The sequence below is a fragment of the Crinia signifera genome, chromosome 2 (genome assembly GCF_055691185.1).
Source record: "Crinia signifera chromosome 2, ASM5569118v1, whole genome shotgun sequence".
NCBI lineage: Eukaryota > Metazoa > Chordata > Amphibia > Anura > Myobatrachidae > Crinia > Crinia signifera.
The window spans coordinates 375,823,056-375,846,768 of record NC_139218.1 but is presented as its reverse complement, the minus strand read 5'-3'; positions in this window follow the sequence as shown (position 1 = coordinate 375,846,768).

Here is a 23,713-nt window from a genome sequence, read left to right as displayed (position 1 = left end):
ATGCATTGATGACATGGGTACGTGGGGGGGGCATTTGACATCACCGGATGTCAGCTGCCCACTCTGTCCTCGTACAGGACACACGCAAAGCTAAGACACCTGAGAGTGTCTTCGTTGGCCAGTCACCATTGAAGGATGTGGGTCTCGCCCTCTAGACTGCGTTTGGGTGTTTATGCAAAACTTCCATTCGCAGCCGTGTGGGCGAATTTGCCCGGCAAAGGGGGGAAGGTGGCAATGCGAATGGTGGGCGGACTTAAAAAGACGCAGTGATGTGAACTTTGTAGTGCTGCATGTCAACCAGAATAACCTCCTTTATTTATAAAGTGCCGCAAGTGTTCGCAGCGCCTCGCAGAGGGCATACAATAAAACAGTACAGGGAAAAGTAACTTAACATTACAGTAAAGAGATAACAAAAATTGAGTAAGGTAACAAAGAGTACCACAATTCAATACAAACTACGGGTGGTATTCTATCCAAAATTCCGACTGTCGTAACGTCCCGACAGTTGGCGTCCCGACTGTCAGTTTTCAGTTTCCGCCCGGCTCGTCTGAATCTCAATTCAATGTTCTGGCTGTTGAGTGTCAGAAAGTGGCCGTTTCGTGATGCGGCGAGGTCCGCTAAGTCACTCCACAGTGGGGAGGGGAGAGCTGGCGCCGCTCACCTGCATCCAGGGGTGGGGTCTTGCTCCCAACTTCCGCCCTCCAGTGGCCGGCGCCTTAGGCAGATGCCTAAGGCTGCCTAGTGGGGTGGCGCTGGCCCTGAATGTCTGCCGCATGTACACACACACTAGGCTTAACCTTTTGTTGGGAGTCAACAATGAACCCATTAGTATATTTCTGGATTGTTGGAGGAAACCCTAGTACCTGAAGCCCACCCAAGCACTGGCAGAATATACAAACTCTCCACAGTTGTGGCCATGGTGGGAATTAAACCCTGGCAAATATTAACTGTAGTGTTCCTGTGTGCTGGAGAACATATATGTGCTACAACTGGTAATAAAATAAACTAATTAAAATATATATATATATATATCAACCCCACAATTTTTGCTCAATTATATTACTCAAGGCAAAAGCCTGAGAGAGCCTCATTAATAGGGCCACATCTGACTTTCAATCAGGATTGTAGTGTCCTTCAGGGGCGCCATTTACCTCTGGAACACTTGGTGCGGCCATGAGTGATCTAGGTCATGAAAAGGGGTGGGTCTTTGTGAAAAGGGGGAGGAGATTCATGGAAGGGGCATCACGTCCAAAACCTTTATTTTCTTCGCTTATGGGTCCAAGAGATGCGGTCTGCCCCTGGAGGAGACTACTTTGGTTCCAGTGCAGGCTCTAACACAGTGATAGAACCAATTTGCTGCTTGTGCCTTATTACGGTGCAGCACCTGGCTCTTGTCACTGGGCAGAAGGCAGCATTTTGGTGTCCTCTGGTTACCACCCGCACCCCCAGCACCATCTTGTCACACCTAGGTGCATTACAGATTTCCAATATTTTCCATTGCACTACCCTATAGTGCTAATGATATCGCTTGTATCTATTTCAGGTATTTTGATCTGGAGACCTGTCCTAGGATCCAGCTACTGTTTTCAGCACTCTCCCAATTAAAGGCTGAGTGCACCCTCCCAATTGCTCCCATCCTGTGATGGCCCCCCCATTCATTAACAACCATAAATCATGTTACTGTGAGTATAGCAATTCCAGCCAAATAACGCATTATGTTTTTGCATTTTGAAGAGCTCTGCGTGTGCATAATCAATAAGAATGTTTTATTGTAAATCCTTGATCTTAGCAATGTGATCATTTATCGAACTAAAAATGTGTTTGCAAGATGCTTAAGAGCCTGTTTGATTGCATGGTGGAATAAAAAAAAAAAAAAAAAGATTTAGATAATACTGATCTTGCAACATAGATTATATTGTTCTATATGTTGTGTGCAATTGTTTAGATGAATACAGGTATCATTGCATATCCCTTATCCAAAATGCTCGGGAGCAGAAGAATATTGGATAATGGATTATTCTGTATTTCTAAATATTTTTATATTCTAATGAGGTATCTTGAGGTATCTTGTATTTATGTTGTACAAACACATCAGACACATGAAATACACACAAATATATTTTATTTGTGCTTGAAGTTAGGTTTCAAATGATGAAATAAAGTTTGTGTAATATCTCAGGCACTGACTTTAAATGCCAAGCAATCATTTCCTTGCACATATTTAGTTCCAGTTACAAATCATGTCCTCAGTAGTGCCAGTTACAGATGTCCCAGTAGAGCCAGTTACAGATGTACCCAGTAGTGCCATTTACAGATGTCCAAGTAGTGCCAGTTACCTATCATGTCTTCTGTAGTGCCAGTTACAAATGTCCCAGTAGTGCCAGTTACAGATGTATCTAGTAGTGCTTTTAGCAACAAAAACAAATGTAATTCTGGAAACTATGGGAAAGGGACATTTTGGATAAGGAACCTGTATAATAATTAATTCATTTAAAATACTGCCTATTGCAATTACTATGTACATAATACTGTATGTTCTCCTTTCCCAATTCCATGTTATTGAGGTCTTGTCTTGGTGGTGGTACTCACATCTGTGCATCACGGTGGTTGTCCCATGCCAGAACTTTCTTATATAACAACAGAAGAACAGAAGCCACCATAAAGTATCACCCTACTAGACCAGAAACACATATTTCTCTTCTGCGTAAGGCATGGCCAGTCCAAACTTACATTTTTTGGCAAGCAAATGTCGATTTTGGTGCCCCTACCATATTTTAGATAAGGGGAAACGTGAATTGCAGTAAAAAAGGGGTGTTGTCTTACAAGGAAGGTTCGGGGCCACGCAATAATCCACAATTTATGCTGCAAATCAACACAACATAACACAATGTAATAGTGCCGCTTATACACACATAATGCCGGCAGTATTTGTGCCCCTTACACAATGCCTACAGTAGTAGTATTGCTTACACAAAAATTGCCCATAGCTGTTGTGCCCTTTACACAATTCCGACAGTAGTAATGTCCGTAACACAAATAACACAGTGGTAGTGCACCCTAATACAATGCCCACTGTACAGTAGTTATGCCCCTTACACAATGCACACAGTAGTTGTGTCCCTTGCACAATGCCCTTACAGAAGTGCTGCTTACACAATACCCACAGTAGTAGTAGGTGTGCCCCTCACTCAATGCCTACAGTCCATATGAAGCATTACAGTATCTGAAACCCCACTCTTGCACCCACCTCCGTCATATGGCTCCTTGCCCTCGGCACTATGGGAGAGATGTCATGACGTCTCTCTCTTCACACCCTGTAGGAGCCAGAGGGCAAAGCTCACCATTGAGCTCCAGCTTTCCTCCTCTAGCTGCAGCTGCCACTGTCAGGTTGAATTTAGGCGAAGCTCTCCACAGCGTGGGGCTCTATGCGGCCACGTACTCAGTGTAATGGTCATACCGGCCCTGGATATACCATATCCCCAAGTTTTGTGGCTTGTGTGGAATTGTCCAAGTTTTGTTTGACTATAATGTACCCGCATACCTCATCATTTTATCTTATTATATTGTCAAAAAGAGGGAATATTTTACAGATCCCATGGCTCTCAGCAAAGCAGGATACATAATGTTGGTGCATATTATAATTTCAGTCACTCATAGGACAGTTGAACCAAAGTTATATAAAACAAAGCTATGTACAGAAATCAGCACATCATCCAGCTCAGTAACAGGGTACCAAACCCAGAGGGGTGCCGGACGCGTTCCTGACAGTCGGGATCCCGACAGTCATTTACCCGACGTTGGGATCCCGACTGTCAAAACGCTGACACCCCTACGGTCACCTGCTATTTTCCCTCGTGGGGGTCCACGACCCCCATAGAGGGAGAATAGAATAGGTGGCTCGCATAGCTAGCCACCGTGCCCTCAAGGGGCTTTTTTGATCTTGCCATGCTGTCTGAGTACCGGGATCCCGACTGTCGGAGCCCCATACCACACTCACCCAGAGGACTGACCACACGTTAAGACTGTAGAAGCCAGCTTGTCTGGCTGAAAACAGCATAAACTCACCTGGCTATTGGCAGGAATCTTTAGCTCACACACTTGATCTGGGCACGGGGGTTCGGCTTATCTTGATTGACGGGTTGGCTGATTTGAATGATGGTTCAGGATAGGCTGGTTGAGGTCAGAGGTGGAGATTGATGGGGTGATGTTCTTGCTTCCAGAAGATTCTGCCTCTTGCTTCAGGGAACGTTGGACTGTTGAGTACAGAACAATTATTAGCCTGTGTTAGAGATCTATCATTTCTTAAATTCTATCTACCTATCTCTTTTCTCTCTCACCCCAGTTACCTATAATCTCACTGCTAAACTATCTTCACCACTGCAAAATCTTTCCCTCTTGCTATATCTAACCTAACACTGATTTAGCTTGTGGATATGTCACTAAGGCCTAAGCGCACTGCGGGGGCTCCCGCTAGATACGCTGAGCTGGGTGAGCCTGGGGAGTCGAGCAGGCTCAGAGCCAGGCCTCCATCCAGGGGCGGTGAGAGGGGGCTATCCCCTTCTCCTAGAAGGAGGGCTGCCGGAGCGCAGGCGCGACCGCCCGCTCCGGCGGTTACCAGCATCGTGCAGGGCAGAGCAGGGCGGCGTGGCGGTGCTGCCGGAGGCTCAGGAATCCCTCCGGCAACCCGCTCACGCCAGTCACGGGCGGGGGGGCGGTCGGCTAGAGGTGATGTGCCGGCACCCGTCCCCTCCGTGTTACACAGCGTCGCGCGGCGGAGCTCAGGCGCTAGGCCTGAGGCATCCGCCGCATCAGCTAAGAAGGATGCGGGTGCCAGGAGTCACTCCGGACCCGCATCCGCACGTCAGGCAGGCAGGGTAGTAGTGTCAAGGCGCAACGGTCGGGGGACCGGAGCGCCAAATAAAGGCAAAAAGGGGGGTGCAGTGCCTATGAGCACTGGGCGTGTAATGGCCGCCGGAGATAGAAATGGCCGCAGGGGTGCAGCCAGAGATGCTGCTGAGGGTGTTGCAGGCACTTCTATGCCTGGAGCGCCCTCTGCTGTAGGAAGGGGGAATAGCAGGAGGTCCCAGAAAAAAGGAAATAATAGGAATGTGGCAGCAGCGCCATCTTGTGGTATTAATTATAATGGCAACCCCAGGGAGCAATTTATTAAGGACATGAGGCATAAGTTAACTGATGCCGAATTTGAAATGTTTAAGACGGCCGTAGCTGCGTGGCAGGATAATAGCGAGGATTCGGCCGAATCCGTATCCTCATGCACTAACTCAGGGGAAGGGGATTCGCAAAGCAGCGAATCCGGTCCACAAGGGCAAGCTCCATTTGCTGTTTCAAACGGAGAAGGCGAGGGTAGCTACGGGGACCAACAAAGTGATTCTGAAATGAACCCTGTAGAGGGGGTTAGAAATTCTAACGCCAGATCTCGACGGGCAGCGAGGCGAAGGTTGGTCGCGGAGAAGGCTAGGGAGACCAATACGGCGCCACAAGGGGCCAGGACGCAACCGGGTCGCTCATATGCGGACGCGGTTGCAGGGAGGAACACAGAGGGTAACACCGTGTCATTAGACACATCGGCGCTTACATCTATATGCGCGGCGGTGGTGTCGGCAGTGGCTCCTCTGTTAACCACCGGGCCAGGTGGGCAGGGGGAAACTGCCCCTTCGGCAACTTTGGAGTCAGTATCTGACCTCATAGCCAAAGCGATAGCTCCGACTATTACTGCGGCGCGAGGGGGAAATGCCATTTCCTCTGCTGAAAGGGTATTGCCGAATGTCCCACCTGTGATGGGGGTTGTTAACGAACCTCTATTGACAGGTCAAGATTCCGCGGAACAAGCCATGGAAGGAGCATCGTCAAGTCGAGGAGGAAGTGAACGTAGAAGAAGGAGGGCAGCATCTTCTGATACTGGTGAGTCCACGAATGATCCAGACTGGACAAATGATGATAATGCAGGGTCTAGCAGTGGGGGGTCAGAGGATTCATCTGTAGAGAAGAAAGCTAAGCGGAAAAGATCTGCAAAGTCTCGGAAGAGACGGCGCAGAAATGAAACCTCGGATTCCTCATTGGCATCGACGTCTTCCGAAGATAAGTCATCTTCGGACGGCGTCGCGAGGAGACGAAGGCGAAAGAGGCGTAGGGAATATAGGTCCCATAGCTCCGGGTCCTCCAATGTATCGGTTGAGTCTGATGCAGTGCAGTGCGCGAACACCGCCGTTAAGCGGGGTTTGCGCCCTAGGGCTAGGGATAGGATCAGAAAAGGGCGCTATGTAGATATCTTTGCTTTAACAAGCAAAGACAGGCGGGCCCTTCTAGCCGCAAGGAAGAAAGGACCCGCTAGCGAAGATGCCTTTCGCACGTATAATAACTGGGTAAGGGGCATACTTATTTTTGCGGCCTGTTATTTAGAGACACATCCAGATGAATATGTGAACCTGGTGAGATACCAGTTCCTTATTCATAAACTCTACACCTCTTACGTCGGTCCCGGTTGGCGGGTCTATGACGAAGAGTTTAGGAGGAAGCAGCATGGCCGGGAGGTGTACGATTTTGGTAAGAAAGACGTAGAGTTATACGGCGAAGTTGCCGAATCAGCTACACCTATTAGGGCTCCTGAGAATAAGGGGTGGGTAAGACAGTATGGGAGTAGGCCTTACAATAATATTAATAAGGGAAGTAATACGAAGCATGGCCATGGTAGGTGCTACTCATTTAATAATGGGCAATGCAGCCTGGGAAACCGGTGTCGTTTTCGGCACCTTTGTATCAGATGCGGAGGTCAACACGCAATCAAGGATTGCACAAAACCTCCAACTGGTGGGGGAGGTGGGGCTCAGTCCACGACAAAACAAAGCCGCGGTCCAGCGGCACCTGTCGTTGGATAGAGCCCCAACTCCAATAGTATTGGCCAGGATGTTACCATGGCTGGAACGGTATCCGGACAGAGATGGAGCAAGATTTTTGCAGTCCGGATTTTCAGAAGGTTTTCAATTACCTGTTTCCGCTCCAATTAGTACGGGAACTAAGGGAAACTTACGCTCCGCCATGGAACATCCTGACATAATATCACAAAAAGTTGAAGCCGAGGTAAAACTAGGTCGCATGGCAGGCCCGTTTTCAACACCACCAGTTGAGGGACTAATTTTGTCCCCTATTGGGGTGGTTCCCAAAAAAGTTAAAGGGAAATTCAGGCTGATTCAGCATCTTTCTTGTCCTAGAGGGTCGTCTGTCAATGACGCCATTAATGACGATTTGTGCACTGTTAATTATCGTTTATTCGAGGATGCTATAGACATCATTCAAAAAATTGGTCCTGGTGCCCTCATGTGCAAATTGGATGTTGAATCAGCTTTTAGACTATTACCTTTACATAAGAACGCCTTTCAGTACATGGGATTTAAATTGAACGGGGGTTTTTACATAGATAAATGTTTGCCCATGGGTTGCTCCATTTCATGTGCTTATTTTGAGCGCTTTAGCACATTTTTGCAGTGGTGCCTGGAGGAAGTGTCGGGAGCTGACAGCATTACTCATTATTTGGATGACTTTCTTTTAGTGGGTCCTCCAAATTCTGACCTGTGCCTTAGGTTACTAGAAGCAGCGCTTGATTTATTTAGAGATTTCGGGGTTCCCGTGGCAGGGGAAAAAACAGAGGGACCTACTACTGATTTGGTGTACCTCGGAATTGAAATTGATTCCGAACTAGGTCTGTGTAAACTCCCTCTAGATAAAGTACGCCGGTTACATGATGAAATACGTTATGCCATCGCGGCTGCTAAGTTAACACTTAGACAGGCTCAATCTTTATTGGGCCTGTTTAATTTCGCATGTAGAGTTATACCCATGGGCAAAATATTTTGTAGAAAACTTCAGCGAGCGACAGTCGGGATTCGCAAACCCCACCATTTTCTACGTCTATCTTCAGAAATGAAGAGGGATCTGAAAGTGTGGGAAATGTTTCTGGATAATTTCAACGGCATATGCATATGGCAAGCTCCAGCCGTTGCAAATGCGGAGTTGGAATTATATACAGATGCTGCAGGATCTTCCGGATTCGGCGCATTTTATGCGGGACGTTGGTGCGCAGAGGCCTGGCCCGAATTTTGGGCACGAGACGGCATGACCAAGAATATGCTATTATTGGAAATATTTCCAATAATGGTCGCCTTAGAGCTCTGGGGCGCAGAATTGGGAAACAGGGAGGTTGTCTTTTGGTGTGATAACCTAGGGGTGGTACAATCCATTACACAACTAAGGTCAACCTCTCTCCCTGTTTTGCGTATTTTGGCACGGATAGTGATGATGTGCTTGGCGAACAACATTACGTTGCGAGCCAAGCACGTCCCAGGCGTACTTAATGAAGTAGCGGATGCATTGTCCCGTTTCGAATGGGTAAGATTCAGGCAACTTGTGCCTTTAGCCCAGAAGTATGGTGAACAATGTCCATCTTTTTTATGGCAGGTGCCTCTGGAGGGGTAGAGGAGCTGGCCCTGCGGTCGCTAGCGCCAGCTACATTTAGAGCTTATCTGGCCTCATGGGAGCGCTGGAGCGAGTTCATGCTTGAACAGGGTGGCACAGGTAAGAGCTCTAAGCATCTTATTAAAGCCTATGTATGGAACCTGTACACGGAGGGTAAGTCCAGAAGTTTTGTTGGACGCTCTCTGGCAGGCATATCATTCATTTTGCGTCTTGGTGGGAAGAGAGACATCACCAAGTCTTTCTTGCTTTCCAGGATGCTAAAGGGATGGGCCAGAGCCAGGCCTGTTTTGCCCGACAGGCGACGGCCGATTAATGCCGGCCTGTTGCGTCGAATCTCGAGGTCCCTAAGAGTAATTTGCTCAAACGATTACGAGGTTCGACTTTTCAGGCTGGCCTTTGCCATGGCTTTCCATGGGGCGTTCAGAGTAGGCGAACTGGTGTCCGCAACCAGGGCATCTCCCTCGCCTATGCTGTTCGGCCATGTCGACGTGCACCACGACGGTTTATGGTGCAAGATACAGCGCTCAAAGACCGATGTAGCGGGCAGGGGGTCCATTTGGGTCGGAGTGGCGACCGCCGGATCTGTCCGGTGGCGGCGGCTCTGGCTTACGTGGAGTTGCGGCCACAATTGCCTGGCTGATGCACATTGACGGGTCCCCTCTTACTAACTTCCAGTTTAGGTCGGTTTTCAGGCGCTGTATATTGCATCAGGGTCTTTCTCCAGCCGACTTTGGGACACACTCTTTCCGTATCGGCGCCGCTTCGGCAGCCGCTGCGGCGGGTTGGTCTCAGGTCGACATACGAGCACTCGGAAGATGGCGGTCTGGTGCATTTAAACGATACATCAGGCCGACATAGTCCAGTGAGCCCATTTGAGGAGTAGCCGCTCGCCCAAACACGCTTTAGTGTTTGAGGGGCCTTGAGGAATTTTTTGTGTTATCACCAGTCTTAAATTAGGCTCTAGCCAACTGGTGGAAGATTTGTGTTTTTTGCCTCAAGTCAAATCGGGCGACCCTCTCCACTCCCCACCCCCCCCCCCCCAATAGAATAAGAAACAACAGGTAGGGATTATAAATAATTCAAGTGGGTCAATTAATCAATTAGTCTTAAATAGATCACCCAAATCACAGTCCTATTAGTTATCAACAATTTAATATAGAACTCCAAAATCACTTTTAAGGGAATCTCCCGGGCCCCCCTTTAAAATTTTGCCAAATGTTTGCCTTTATTTCAATTTTTCTAACAGCATCTATCATTTCAACTTACAGGTCAACGCTTGGACACCAATATGATTTGGATGGTGGGACATTCATTTATTTATTGGTTGTCCCTGTCCCAGGTAACCACGGATACGGAACGTTTCCCTGAGACGCGATTTATCCGTTGGCTGGGGCGTAGAGGTATGAGGTGGTCCGCGTTGAGGGGTCTTTTGGACGAGTCAGTTAGGGCGTTTGGTTACCCACTTTTCGTCATCATTCACTTGGGGGGCAACGACTTCACGCATAATTCCGGTCTCAATATTCGATTTGAGATTAGGAATTTATTGCTGGACCTGATCAGAGAATGGAGATTTTGCCGTTTCTTCTGGTCAGAGATTATACCTAGGAGGGTTTGGAGAGATGCACTCAATCCGGGTGCCATCGATTTGGTACGTAGGCGGATCAATTCCGTAGTCGGCAGGGCTATAGTAACAGAGGGTGGAGTGGTCGTCAGGCACGAGGCCATATCCTTTCGAAACGAGACCCTGTACAGGCCGGATGGGGTGCATCTCTCTTTAGTCGGGATGGATTTGTTTTTTCAGAATCTAATAGACGCATTGAGAAGTTTAGAGGTTTAGTTGAGGGAGTTTTTGTAAGTAGGTTGGTGGCGGGTCAGTTCAAGTTGAACTGATATGGCGGAAAGAACGGTAGTTAAATTAGAGCTGTATTTACACTTAGCTGGTGGTTGATGTCGAGATGTGGGCATCACCGATCCAGGTGGGCCCACATCTGGACCTTAACGATCATCTACTTCGGATAGCGTAAATTGTTGCGGACATTTGTAGTTTAGGGCAGGTGGCCCAATTTTTTGATGACTCGGGCAGAGTGGTGAGCTCTGCCTTAGTGATATTGCGAGGTCAGGGGCAGAAGCAGAAGGTCAACCCCCTGACCTTAAGGGCAATTGGCCCCTTTTGAAAAGTCCGCTTCGTAATTGAGCCGTTGTCTTGGACGCTGGCAGGTGGCCGGTCCTTGGCAATTAAGGGCAGGTGGCCCTTAGATCCGGAGTTTGTTATTTTTATTACTTTGTTATTTTCCAGCAATGTTATTTATCTTGCATGCCGTTCTTTGCCCGCCACCTTAGTTAGAGCAGGGACATAAATTTTAGTTAGATTCAAATAGGCCGCCCCTGCTCAAAATAAATAAGCCGTCCCCTTTAAGCCCATTCAGTTGTACGCGTCTTTATTTCTTAGATAAGTGGTGTGAGTATGGATGAACGCCTATGTCTGTGTGGAGTTTAAGACTGTAGAAGCCAGCTTGTCTGGCTGAAAACAGCATAAACTCACCTGGCTATTGGCAGGAATCTTTAGCTCACACACTTGATCTGGGCACGGGGGTTCGGCTTATCTTGATTGACGGGTTGGCTGATTTGAATGATGGTTCAGGATAGGCTGGTTGAGGTCAGAGGTGGAGATTGATGGGGTGATGTTCTTGCTTCCAGAAGATTCTGCCTCTTGCTTCAGGGAACGTTGCCCTCCCGCCCGCCCCAATTCTTAGTTAGAATTAGTTTTGAGAAGTCGTTTGCATTTATTCGTTTAGTTGTGTCGGCTTATTTTGTTTTGGCGGAAAGAACGGTAGTTAAATTAGAGCTGTATTTACACTTAGCTGGTGGTTGATGTCGAGATGTGGGCATCACCGATCCAGGTGGGCCCACATCTGGACCTTAACGATCATCTACTTCGGATAGCGTAAATTGTTGCGGACATTTGTAGTTTAGGGCAGGTGGCCCAATTTTTTGATGACTCGGGCAGAGTGGTGAGCTCTGCCTTAGTGATATTGCGAGGTCAGGGGCAGAAGCAGAAGGTCAACCCCCTGACCTTAAGGGCAATTGGCCCCTTTTGAAAAGTCCGCTTCGTAATTGAGCCGTTGTCTTGGACGCTGGCAGGTGGCCGGTCCTTGGCAATTAAGGGCAGGTGGCCCTTAGATCCGGAGTTTGTTATTTTTATTACTTTGTTATTTTCCAGCAATGTTATTTATCTTGCATGCCGTTCTTTGCCCGCCACCTTAGTTAGAGCAGGGACATAAATTTTAGTTAGATTCAAATAGGCCGCCCCTGCTCAAAATAAATAAGCCGTCCCCTTTAAGCCCATTCAGTTGTACGCGTCTTTATTTCTTAGATAAGTGGTGTGAGTGTGGATGAACGCCTATGTCTGTGTGGAGTTTATTCCTTTTCATGTGCCTCTGAAGAAGCACCATAGTGGTGCATGAAAATCCTACTGCATGCCCTTACCTAGAATCAAGTCTATTCATGTCGCACCAAGTCTATTCATGTCACACAACCCCTTTCCTTTCACCAGGCCTGGTAGATAATCCAGGCTAAATTTCAGTACTATGGGGCAGATGTATTAAGTCTGATAACATGGTAGGTAATAACGCACCAGACAATCAGCTCCTGAATGTCATGTTTCAGGCAAGAGTTTAAAAGGACGTGATTGGCTGCTGTGTTATCACCTTCCTCTTTATCACCTCTCCAGGTGTAACCACTTCGGTGGTATGCCCGGAAATTTCTCGAGTTGCTTCAGGAGCGTGCTCTTCCGAGATATTTCCAGGCATGCCACTGATAAGTAGGTGTGCACCAGTGGTGCCTCCAGCTGTGCACCACTGGCGCACTACCTCTAGAGGCACACACGACTCCTGTGATGCTCCCCACCCACGGCGATCGTACGCTGGATCACCGGGGCTCTCCTGCCACCGTTCTCCTGGCATTGCCCCCCACTGAGCGCCGATGCCAGGCCCTGCTCGAGAGCCCACAGGTATTCATGTGATCGGGCACCTGAACACATGAATGAGTCGGCCGAACACCCGAGTGCGCCCGAGCCCCCCCCCCCCCCCCCCCGAATGGCTCTGGACTATGTAGCTGGAAACAGACGAAGCTGGCAGCAGCAGCCCCAGGGGAGCAAAGGCTGCTACATGAGACCAGCGGCTGGAGCTTGAGTGGTGAGTATTTCTGGGGCAGGACAAACCTGCCCTGGTCGGTTGTTTGTAGCATCCAATACTTGTCCAACCTGTTGCTTCTTATTTACATTGAAAAAAGGTGGATGAACCATGAGCAGATCCAGTGGGGGGTGATCGGTGCAATTATCCTCCTAGCATTGTGCTCTATGGCAGCTTTACCTCTTTCAAAATCTTACATTGATTAAACTGGCTGAGGGCTGTATAAGCCAGAAGCCATCTAAGAACCCTATATTTTGTGACACGTTGTTAGAAGTAGTGTCGGTGCTAGCTCAGCTAAAAAGTAGGTTTGTTCTATTTAGCCATGTGGTTAGTGACCGATGGGGAGTGTAAGGGGTGTAGCCAATAATGGGGTATATCAGGTCAGGTGGTACCCATCCTCTGGCCATTATGGATGCCCCTCCCACCCGCCTGCCCTATATTTTTTGCTTTTCTTTTGAGCTTCTCTATTTCGATTTGATATTGCATTCTTATAGTCTCTAATAAAAGCCAGATGGGTGGGAAGTCGCTACCAGCCAACGGTCAAAGCCTTGTATAAGTTGTCATCGTGGGGCACCCTATTTTGTAAGAACGGCGGGTGTGCCCTTCCCCTGCGGGTGGACAAAGGGCGTCCATTGCTTTGCCAGATTAAAGGGTGGTAGGTCTCGCATTTCTGCAGCTCCCCAGAGTCACAGTGATTTGTACATATACCATTTTACACAGCCAGTTCCTGGTCTTAAAAAGCTATTGTGTTAAAAAAGAGGACACCTTGAAATGTAACTAATGAAATCTATTTACTTCTTTAATAGTGAACAAGATAAGCCAAGTTAAAAGGAGGGATGGAACTTCTCCCTGATAGTCAGGACTACCAGGAGGGACAGACCGCATGTGGTGGAGAACCATAAAGCCACCAGGACCTGAGGAGGAGGAAGTTGCTACAGCTTTTTAGTGATACCAGTGCCACCTGCATCATCATCATTGACAGTGGCGTAGCTACAGGGGTCGCAGCGGTCGCACCTGCGACCGGGCCCCTGAGCCAGGGGGCCCAGCCCCCGCCACTGTCCGGCCTGGTTACTCAGAGGTCATACCTCCGCTCCGAGTCCTCATCTCAGCTCTCACTAGGCTGCCGGCAGCACTGCAATAGCTGCCGGTGCGCCTATGTTTCCGGCCACCAGCCCGTCAGCTACGGCTGACCCAGCCTTCCCCTGCACACAGAGACAGACGCTAGAAGTCATAATTCACCTCTAGCGTCTGACAGGAAGCGCAGCTCTGCACTTCCTGGTAACGCGGCTGCAGAGCTGTGCTCCCTGTCAGAGACGCTGGAAGTGAAAAATGACTCTAGCGTCTGTCTCTCTCTGCGCAGGGTAAGGCAGGGGCAGCAACAGCAGCGTACGGGCGGGTGGCTGGGGTGGGCACATACGTATTAACCCCTTGGCAATGAGCTAGAACCCCTGGCAACGGGAATAAACCCCCCTTGGCAACGAGCATTAACCCCTGATAAAAAAAAATTTAACCACTTGGCAACATCCAATAACCCCTGGCAACACATATTAACCCCTTGGCAATGAGCAAGAACCCATGGCAACGGACATTAACCCCCCTTGGCAATGATGTATTAAAATATAAACAGACCGAGATTTTAATTTTGTTGTATGTAGGGGGGCCCCAAGGTGACCTTTCGCACCAGGGCCCATGAACCCTTAGCTACGCCCCTGATCATTGACATGGGTGGTGGGGCAAGCTTTTCTGTGGGATACTGTGCATGGCTGTGGTGCAGGAGGAACTACTTCCACCTACAATTACAGGTGGTGGAACTCCGTTCCATCCCGTTACCCCCCACTGAAACCACCGCTGATAGTTTCTGGAATAGAACCATTCAGCCTGTAGCCCTGCAGCGAAAGACACTCTGGGCATGTTCCACGCAGCCTGTAAGGATGCTAAATGCTTTATGCCCATAGCCCTGCCCCCTTGGTATGACAGAATGATATCACATGTTTGGGAACGGGGGCCAGGGCAGGACTGCACAGAGTCCTCCTCCGGTGCTGGTACTCTCCATTGTATACAACAGAGATGATGCAGAGTTGAGACACATTGGATACATTTACTCCTGCAGTGCGGCCACCTATGTAGAGCTGTGTGCATCACTGTCATCATGATACCTCTATCCACTGACCCCAGGAGCACCCCTCCGGAGGGCTGGAGCAGGGGAATGCCCTGGGAATGCAGGCGGGCCAATGCCTGGTGGGGGCGGACGGCTGGCGTCACATGTCATCAGTGCCCGCACCTTCTTCATCGGACTCCCAGGGAAATAAAAGTCAGTTTAGACTGGCTTTTATTTCCGAAGAGGAGAGAAACCATTCTAATGATTTCTCTCCCATTCGGCCACATGCAAGGTGATTCGGTGGCAGGCGGTTGGACATTTGGCCGTGGGTCATGCAGTGTTTCAGGGCTCGCTAAGTAGTGAACAACCGCTGCGTAGGGAGCCGTGCTGAAACAGGCCCTTGCTTTCACAGCTGCCATCATCATCGCTCACTTGTAACCATCCTATACCGTACCTGGTACAAAAAATACATCAATAAACAACTGTAATTACACAATGTTTTTTCTTTTCCTTACCCAAATACATCCAGCATTTATTTATGTCTTATTCCGCACACTTGCTCTTAATGAGGATATTTGTCATTTAAAAATGCGGAAATATGAGGTAATACTAAAATAGGAGCATTCACAAGGAACAATTGCATTGTTTCGTCCTCTTTGGTGTGTGTCTATAGAATCGCGCTGTAAATAGGCCTGGTATAATTGTGTGGCTGGATCTAATCATTTACATTAAATACTATGACAATATGGACAATAAACACTGACAAAAGCCATTATGAGGGATAGTAATGCAGGTTTGTCAGCGATGAAAATGACTTCATTTTTCTGGGGAAAGATGCTGTGTTTGCCGTAAATATAATAGTCGCTTAGCACCTTCGCCAGCTCCAGGCACCCTACTTTTAGCACATCTGCACTCAGCGGGTCTATATTTTACAGCCCAACTAATCATAAATACAGTTATTTTTCTCTTGAAAATCATTTCACATCCCTAAAAGAAGCTATTCCAAAAATGTAATGCAGGAAATTGCTGAGCAACACCATGGAGTATATTCAACAGGAGGCCTGAGAATTACTTATTTGGCTATTAAGCAGCACATTGCGCTTACAGCAAAATGGGGAAAAGGTAATTCTATTTTCTGCTCTTAAAATCTATCACACAAGTCACAAAGTCACCAAAAATGTATCTCACTAATACATACATACATACTGTACTGTACATACATACATACATACATACATACATACATACATACAGTACATACATACTATACACAGGGCCGGCGCCACCACTAGGCAAATCTAGGCATTTGCCTAGGACGCCGGCCACTGGAGGGCGGCATTTTGTGCCGCCCGGTTACCTGTCCTACGGCGCTGTGTATTTAAATCTGGTGGCGGAGGCAGCGGGGGTCCCTGCAGTCCATTAAAAATCATGAGCGCTATCCGCCGGGCTATGCGGAAGCGCTTCTAGTGTGAAAACTCTGGCAGCACGGCGCACGCTGATCTCAGCCAATCAGCGTGCTGCCAGTGTTTTCACACTAGAAGCGCTTCCGCATAGCCCGGCGTATAGCGCTCGTGATTTCTAATGGACTGCAGGGACCCCCGCTGCCTCCGCGGCCAGATTTAAATACACAGCGCCGCAGGACAGGTACCCCCCCCCCCGGCACCGGGGCGCCCCCACCCCGACTCGCCTGGGGCGCTCCGGTGCCTCGCACCGGCCCTGACTATACATACATACTGTACTGTACTGTACATACATACATACATACATACAGTACATACATACATACTATACATACATACTGTACTGTACATACATACATACAGTACATACATACATACATACTATACATACATACTGTACTGTACTGTACTGTACATACATACATACAGTACATACATACATACTATGCATACATACTGTACTGTACATACATACAGTACATACATACATACATACTATACATACATACTGTACTGTACATACATACAGTACATACATACATACTGTACATACATACATACATACATACATACTGTACTGTACATACTGTACATACATACATACTGTACATACATACATACATACTGTACATACATACATACATACATACATACTGTAGACAGAGGATACTGTATACGTAGTCTGCTCTACATCAGTATAGAATTAAAAATCAATTAAATTGATCAATAATTAAAGCCTGCATGGATCTGACTGATCCACACAGGCTTCCCTGAAATACGAATGTAAAACATTTGCCATTCGTATTTACTAGCGATTCATATTCGTATTCATATTTACCAATACAAATCATTAGTACAATTGTCGGTACCATACAAAAGAATAGGCTTTTACGGCGGTATTCTATCGATGGTGTATTCATACCTATTTTTTAGAAACTCGAAAAAATCTGCATAGCAAAAATATGAATCGCACGCATTCGTACTTCGTAGATTTGTCGGTACGCGAAATACGTAACGGGTAAGAATACGACCATTCGTAGCCATTCGTCTTTGTAAATGTCCCCCTAAATGTCAGTCCGCTGGGTGAAACTCTTGCTGTAAGATCGATGTCCAGTTGCTGTCTAAGTTGTTCGGCCCAATACAGTATTTTACCCTTGCACCAGACCCTTACTGTGCATGGGTCCTGAATTTGGTATCTGGTTGGCATGTTGACAATGCCTAGGTCGACAGTCACTATAGTCAACCACTAATGGTCGACAGTGAGTGTGTCGAGACCTAAGAATGGCCAACATACACTAGGTTGACATTGACACAAACAAACTGTCAACATAAACATGGTCGACGCAAGGTTTATATAATTATTTTTTAAGCAACTTGTCCGTACTTTACCACCCAGTGGTAATGGCAGAGGAATAATGAGCCGAGCACCGTAGCGAGGCACCGTACCTGAAGAGTGGCGAGTGCAGCGCTACACGTATACACTGCCCATGTCTACATATATCGACACAGTAAACTAAAACCCCAAAAACCTCTGTCATCCTTTTAATGTGTCGACCACGTGCATGTCAGCCCAGTCTATGTCAAACATTCTTAGGTGTTGACCTAGTGTTTGGATGCACTACGGCTGCAGACTGCCAGTGATTGACAGTCAATATTTGACAGTCTGAAGCAGATTGGGGGCTCGGATGGACCAATATGGCCCATCCAAAAATGCAGCTGTTTCCCAAATTGGAGGCATGTCATCTCTGTTGTAGTATAGTAACAAGGCCAGGATATCTGACGGAAGATGGAGATATCCTGGCCTCTATATAATAACTGCAGCAGCCACTGGTCACATAGCTGGCCAATAGCGTCGCAGCTGATCTGATTGCTAATGCTAGTGGGAGGAGTCTACTTGTATCCGATGCCTCCTGCGGCATTACCATGCTAGTGCACTGCTGCTACTGTATCTGCCAGTAACCCGCAGCAACAGCACCTCCAATCACACCGGAATCAGCTCCAATGTACAACGGGATACGTGCATCACTTTCTTGGACTACAGTTGGGCAGGATGTACAGTATAGTAGCAGTTAAAGATTTTGTGATTTAAATAATTTGAATCATCGCATTTCAGACCTAAAGTAAAACGGACTCTTCAGGGATGTTCAGACCATACTCCCTAACTGCCATTTAAAAAATCGGTCTTAAATAATAAGTATTTTCTAATTGGCTAATTTGTTGTCAATTAAGATAACAATGATTGACAAATTGTCTGTGTCATAGTGTAACACACGTACTTTGTGAGGATCCACTGTTTTCTTTTTGTGTCATCGATTGAAGAAGTCCAATTACAGTCTTTAAATATATTTGTCCCAATGACTAAAGTTGCTAAGGTGGAATGTCATCAATTAATGGTTAGAAATGCAAATACTGTAATTGGGAAGTAGATAAATAAGACAGTGCTGCGGAGAACAATAGGTATATGCAGGGCCGGATTAACAATGGGCCTGATGGAGCTACAGCTCCAGGCCCACTCTCCAAATAGGGCCATTTTGTAGAGGAGGACTGGGGCTTTCCAACGAGTCCAGCCCCGCGTCGCTAGCCCCCCGGGAACCGGAGATACCGCAAAGCAAAGCTGGAACATTTTCCCCATAGGATAACATAGAACCCGCTAATTCCGCCACCCCCACCCATTTCCGACGACTGCCAGTTCCCCCCCTGGAACCACAGAAGTTCAAAGTTCAATCTCATTCTAAAACAAATCGCTGGTCCTTCAATTTGATACCAGGCTGGTTCATATGGGTTAATTGGTTCCAGAGATATTGCGGGTAAATCGATTTTTTTTATTTTTGAAATGTAATTTCATGGCTGCTCATGTTCTTTGAGGGCAGATTTCTCTGGAACCAAATGGCCCAGTTTCATGGGACTAATTTCAATCCCACTTAAAAGTTCTTAAATATGATACTGGTCTCATGTAAATGGGTCTGTTGGTTCCGAAGATATAGCTGGTTAAACGATATAGCTGGTAAAAGAGGGGGGGGGGGGGTTCTCTCCCCTTCACTTCAGAAAATGCAGGGACTAGGCTCATGTCCCTGCATGATCTTGGGACCATATTCCCGGGTAAATCCCTGCTGCATTTTCTGGTGTGAAAGGGGTATTATTACAAATAGCCGGTACCTGCAGTGCTCTGAATACAGCCGGGCAGCCTCCCCGCACTCTGTCCGGCTGTCAATGGCTGTCACTTCTGCCTGGCAGCGGCTGTCCCCCAGTTACTGCGAGCATGTATTCCCCCTTGGCAATGAACATGTAATCCCATATGGCAATGAGCATGGAACCCCTGGCAATGAGCATGTAGGTAAGCAGCATTTATGTAGCTTCAATTTTAATTGGCATTATGGTGTGTGGCTTAACATGTAATGGGCATTATGGTGTACATTTTTAATGCGCACCTTCGGCGTGCAATGTCCCTGTTTGAGAAGCATATTGTAAATTTTGGCTCAATTGGTTTTGGTATAGTGTGTATTTTGGCTCAATCCATGTGGAAAAATATGAATTTTGCCTTAATCTGTGTGGCATAACGTGAATTTTGACTCATTCCATGTGGCATAATGTGTAAGAGGCAAGTACAATATAAGAGGGTTACTATTGTGTTGCCTGAATTGTGTAAGGGGTATATGGTGTGGTAAACTTAGTTGACAACATAAAAGATGCTGAAATGTTGTCTACCAAGTTTTGGCATTTAGTATTTTTTTAGGACTGGAATTCCGCCTCACCCCGCAAGTATCTTAGGGCATCGGCATCCTGCGGGTGCACCTTTGGAGGGCACCCGCCAATATATCTCCCTGCATCCTGGGAGCGTCAGAATTTGTAATTAATATATATATATATATATATATCCACAACCAGTTATATTGCACTCACAGTTCATCCAATTTATGTCATGGGGTGCTCCATTCTCCCAGAGAAAAATTTCCGTGGTACAAAATCCAAGTAAAAGCAATCCAGAGCACTCACCACTTTTTGTAAATTCAAAGATTCTTTATTTCTCCATCAGTGCCAATGCCGACGTTTCGGACCTATGGAGGCCCTTACTCATGGCTCTGCTTACACTTCCTGCAACAGACAGCATCTGACTACTGGTCTCCACCATACCATTCTTATACCCCCAGTGATCATCAATCTATATCACCTGTGTCACACTACTCAAACTGCAATTGACGCTATAAACATGCTGTATCAAAATTTTAAAAACATCATTCTACTCACCGCCAATATCTGCATGTAATACTTTGTGTATACAAGCCCAGCGCTCGTGGTTCTGCTGTAACAGCACAGAATACCGCCGTGCGTTCCACTGCTGTGGAACGCATCATGGCGTCTCCACTTCCGCTTCCTGACTGTGCGGCGGAAGTGACGTATCGGGTACTCGAGGGTGCTGACGCACTTCCTCGTTGCCCGGCGTCTTCTTGTTGCTATATCAACGCCTATATTATCTACTTGCGGTCCAGCTGTTTACGCTGGAACGCATCGCCATATTCCTTTTATGACTGAATCTGTTAGTAGTCCTGTCAACTTCCATAGTATCTGTTTGCGGTCCAGCTATTTACGCTGGAACGCACAGCCATCATTCTTAGATAACTAGATCTATGTGAATGAATAGTGGAGCCAGCACCCCAGACGCTGCCCCGTGCAGATAACATTATACATCAAAAATTTATATACACCACTCAATAAATCAATACATCAAAACGTACAAACATATAAGAACATACAAGATATAAATATACTTTTAGTGTGACACAGGTGATATAGATTGATGATCACTGGGGGTATAAGAATGGTATGGTGGAGACCAGTAGTCAGATGCTGTCTGTTGCAGGAAGTGTAAGCAGAGCCATGAGTAAGGGCCTCCATAGGTCCGAAACGTCGGCATTGGCACTGATGGAGAAATAAAGAATCTTTGAATTTACAAAAAGTGGTGAGTGCTCTGGATTGCTTTTACTTATATATATATATATATATAATTAGTTGAAAGTATTTACACAAATAGAGACACACCCATGAGCAGACCACTCAACCAGAACACTGGTCACGCCCCCCACATTATTAGGTGCTGGCCGCAACCCCTATTATTGAGCATAATAGGCCCTTGATAATTTTCAGCTCCAGGCCCATTTAGACCTTAATCTGGCTCTGGGTATATGGGTTAGAGTTTTTTATGTACTAGGAGGAAATACTTTGATTTTGTGCAGATTTATGTGACTATAAAATGATGGTTTCCACATTCATACAAGCTGTGCAGAGACTTCGTCAGGGTCATGCTGAGCACTAAGTCTCCTTGCTAGCTGTGGGAGACTGCAGTTGTTAAAATGATGTGTACCAGGTACGGAACTGTACTGTATGCTGTGGGAGCTGGTTAGATCTGTCTCTGCAAGAGGTTATACTGTATAGGTTAGAGTCACTTCTTTGTTCAGTGCCCTCTGCTAGACTGAGCTGCGAGGAACACATCAGGGTCTACACAAAAAAGACATCCAATAGAGGGTGATGTAGGGCCACCACCATCACACATGGGGGGGTCATTCTGGTTCATCCTCGCCATTGCGAATACACAACGGTCAGCAATGTTGCAGGACTGCGAATGCGCATATTTGCATATGCGCAAGTGCAGCACATCTGTGCGAGCAGACGGGACAACTTGTGTAGGCACGGGCCCGTTCTCACAGAGCAGTGCGGGTGGTGGGGGGGGCGTGGCCACAGACTGCAGTCGCGCCCAGGAGAACCAACAGCGTTCTCATGAAACCGCTGGGCGTTCCCATGGTATTTCACCGGTGACGCAGGTGCCGGGGGCGGCCAGCTGACGCCAGCGGACGAGAGAGTCTTAGATTTGTGAGCACATTAGAAATACTTTGTTTGTCGACGACCATGGAATGAAATCTGCATGTGGGCAGTGGGCCGGCGTTCATGCGGGTTGGTGAGCGGCATTTAGCTGACCGCAAAGCTGCGCTCAATCAGCATGACCTCCATGGGAAGAAACAGTAAAGGACATACTGGACACTGAAACGCAAAGATGACTATGGGGTTTATTCTAGTTCATTCTTTCTGACAAAATCATTCTTAGATGGACAAAACCATGTGCACTGCAGGGGGGCAGATGTAACATGTGCAGATAGAATTAGATTTGGGTGAGTTATTTTGTTTCTGTGCAGGGAAAATACTGACTGCATGATTTTACACTTCAATATAGATCTCACTTTGAAGAAAAACCCCACCCAAATCTAATTCTCTCTGCACAAGTTACATCTGCCCCACCCGCAGTGCACATGGTTTTGTCCATCTAAGAAGGATTTTGTCAGAAAGAATGGACTAGAATAACCCCCTATGTTATAATTAAGTGCATATTTTTATTATTATTATTATTATTATTATTATTGCTTATTTGCATCAAAAAACTGTGGGGGTTATTCAGAACTGCTCACCAGACTGCGTTTATTTAGAGCCTAGCAAGCAGGTTATGCTCGCAAGCCTATAAATTCCGCCCGCCAAACGCCTCCCGCCACCATCGAATCCCCCCGGTACCATGCAAGGGGATATGCATGCAACTGAAGGAGAGAGTAGACATTCTATGGTCGCTGACGGGGCGGGCGCTGACATCATGTGACGTAAGCCGCACTCGTTGCATCACCACGCCTCCTTCTACAGGGGAACGACCAGCATTTTCCTGGGGACGTCCATAAAACACTGGGCATTCCCATGCCGCTGCCCCCTGCACGCCCCCAGCCCTGCCTCACCGCTGCGAACGGCCCGATGAGTGTGTAACTCGCAATGCCATTGGCTGCTGGGGTTTGCACATGCAGAGAAATGCGCAAACCTCCGGCCATCAGGGCTGAGGCCGAATTCGGACTGCAACAAGTGATCCTGAATCGGCCGCTTAGGGTGGTGGTCACTAAATGGATGATCATTATCAAGTTAAAAATAATACAAATAAGGAATTACAATTATTATTATGGTTATGGGAAATGTATAGTAATTTGCCATACAAGATCATTTTCTATTTAAAAAGTGAATACGTATTGTGAGAACTCATGACCATAATGTGAAGAACACGTGGCTGCTGAGACAATCTTTATGGAGCAGTCACGCTTGGATGATTGCATGAATCTAAATGGAGTCATTACAACAGATGTCATATGATTATTTCCAGGTGATTATTTCCTTCAGTGAAATATGTTGGGAAAAAAAAAACACTTAACACATAACACACACAAGGGGGGAAATTAATAGGATGACAGAATCAGAAAGTGAGAGATTTGGTAAGAAATCTCTAGGTTTTTTTTTAAAGCGGCAATCATTTACCATGCAAAACCTGTTTTGCAGTGTAAATGATTGCCGCTTTAAAAAAAAAAAAAGACTAGAGATTTCTTACCAAATCTCTCACTTTATGAATCTCTCATCATGTCATTTTAATATGCTATTTCTATGCATTTATTATTCTCCAT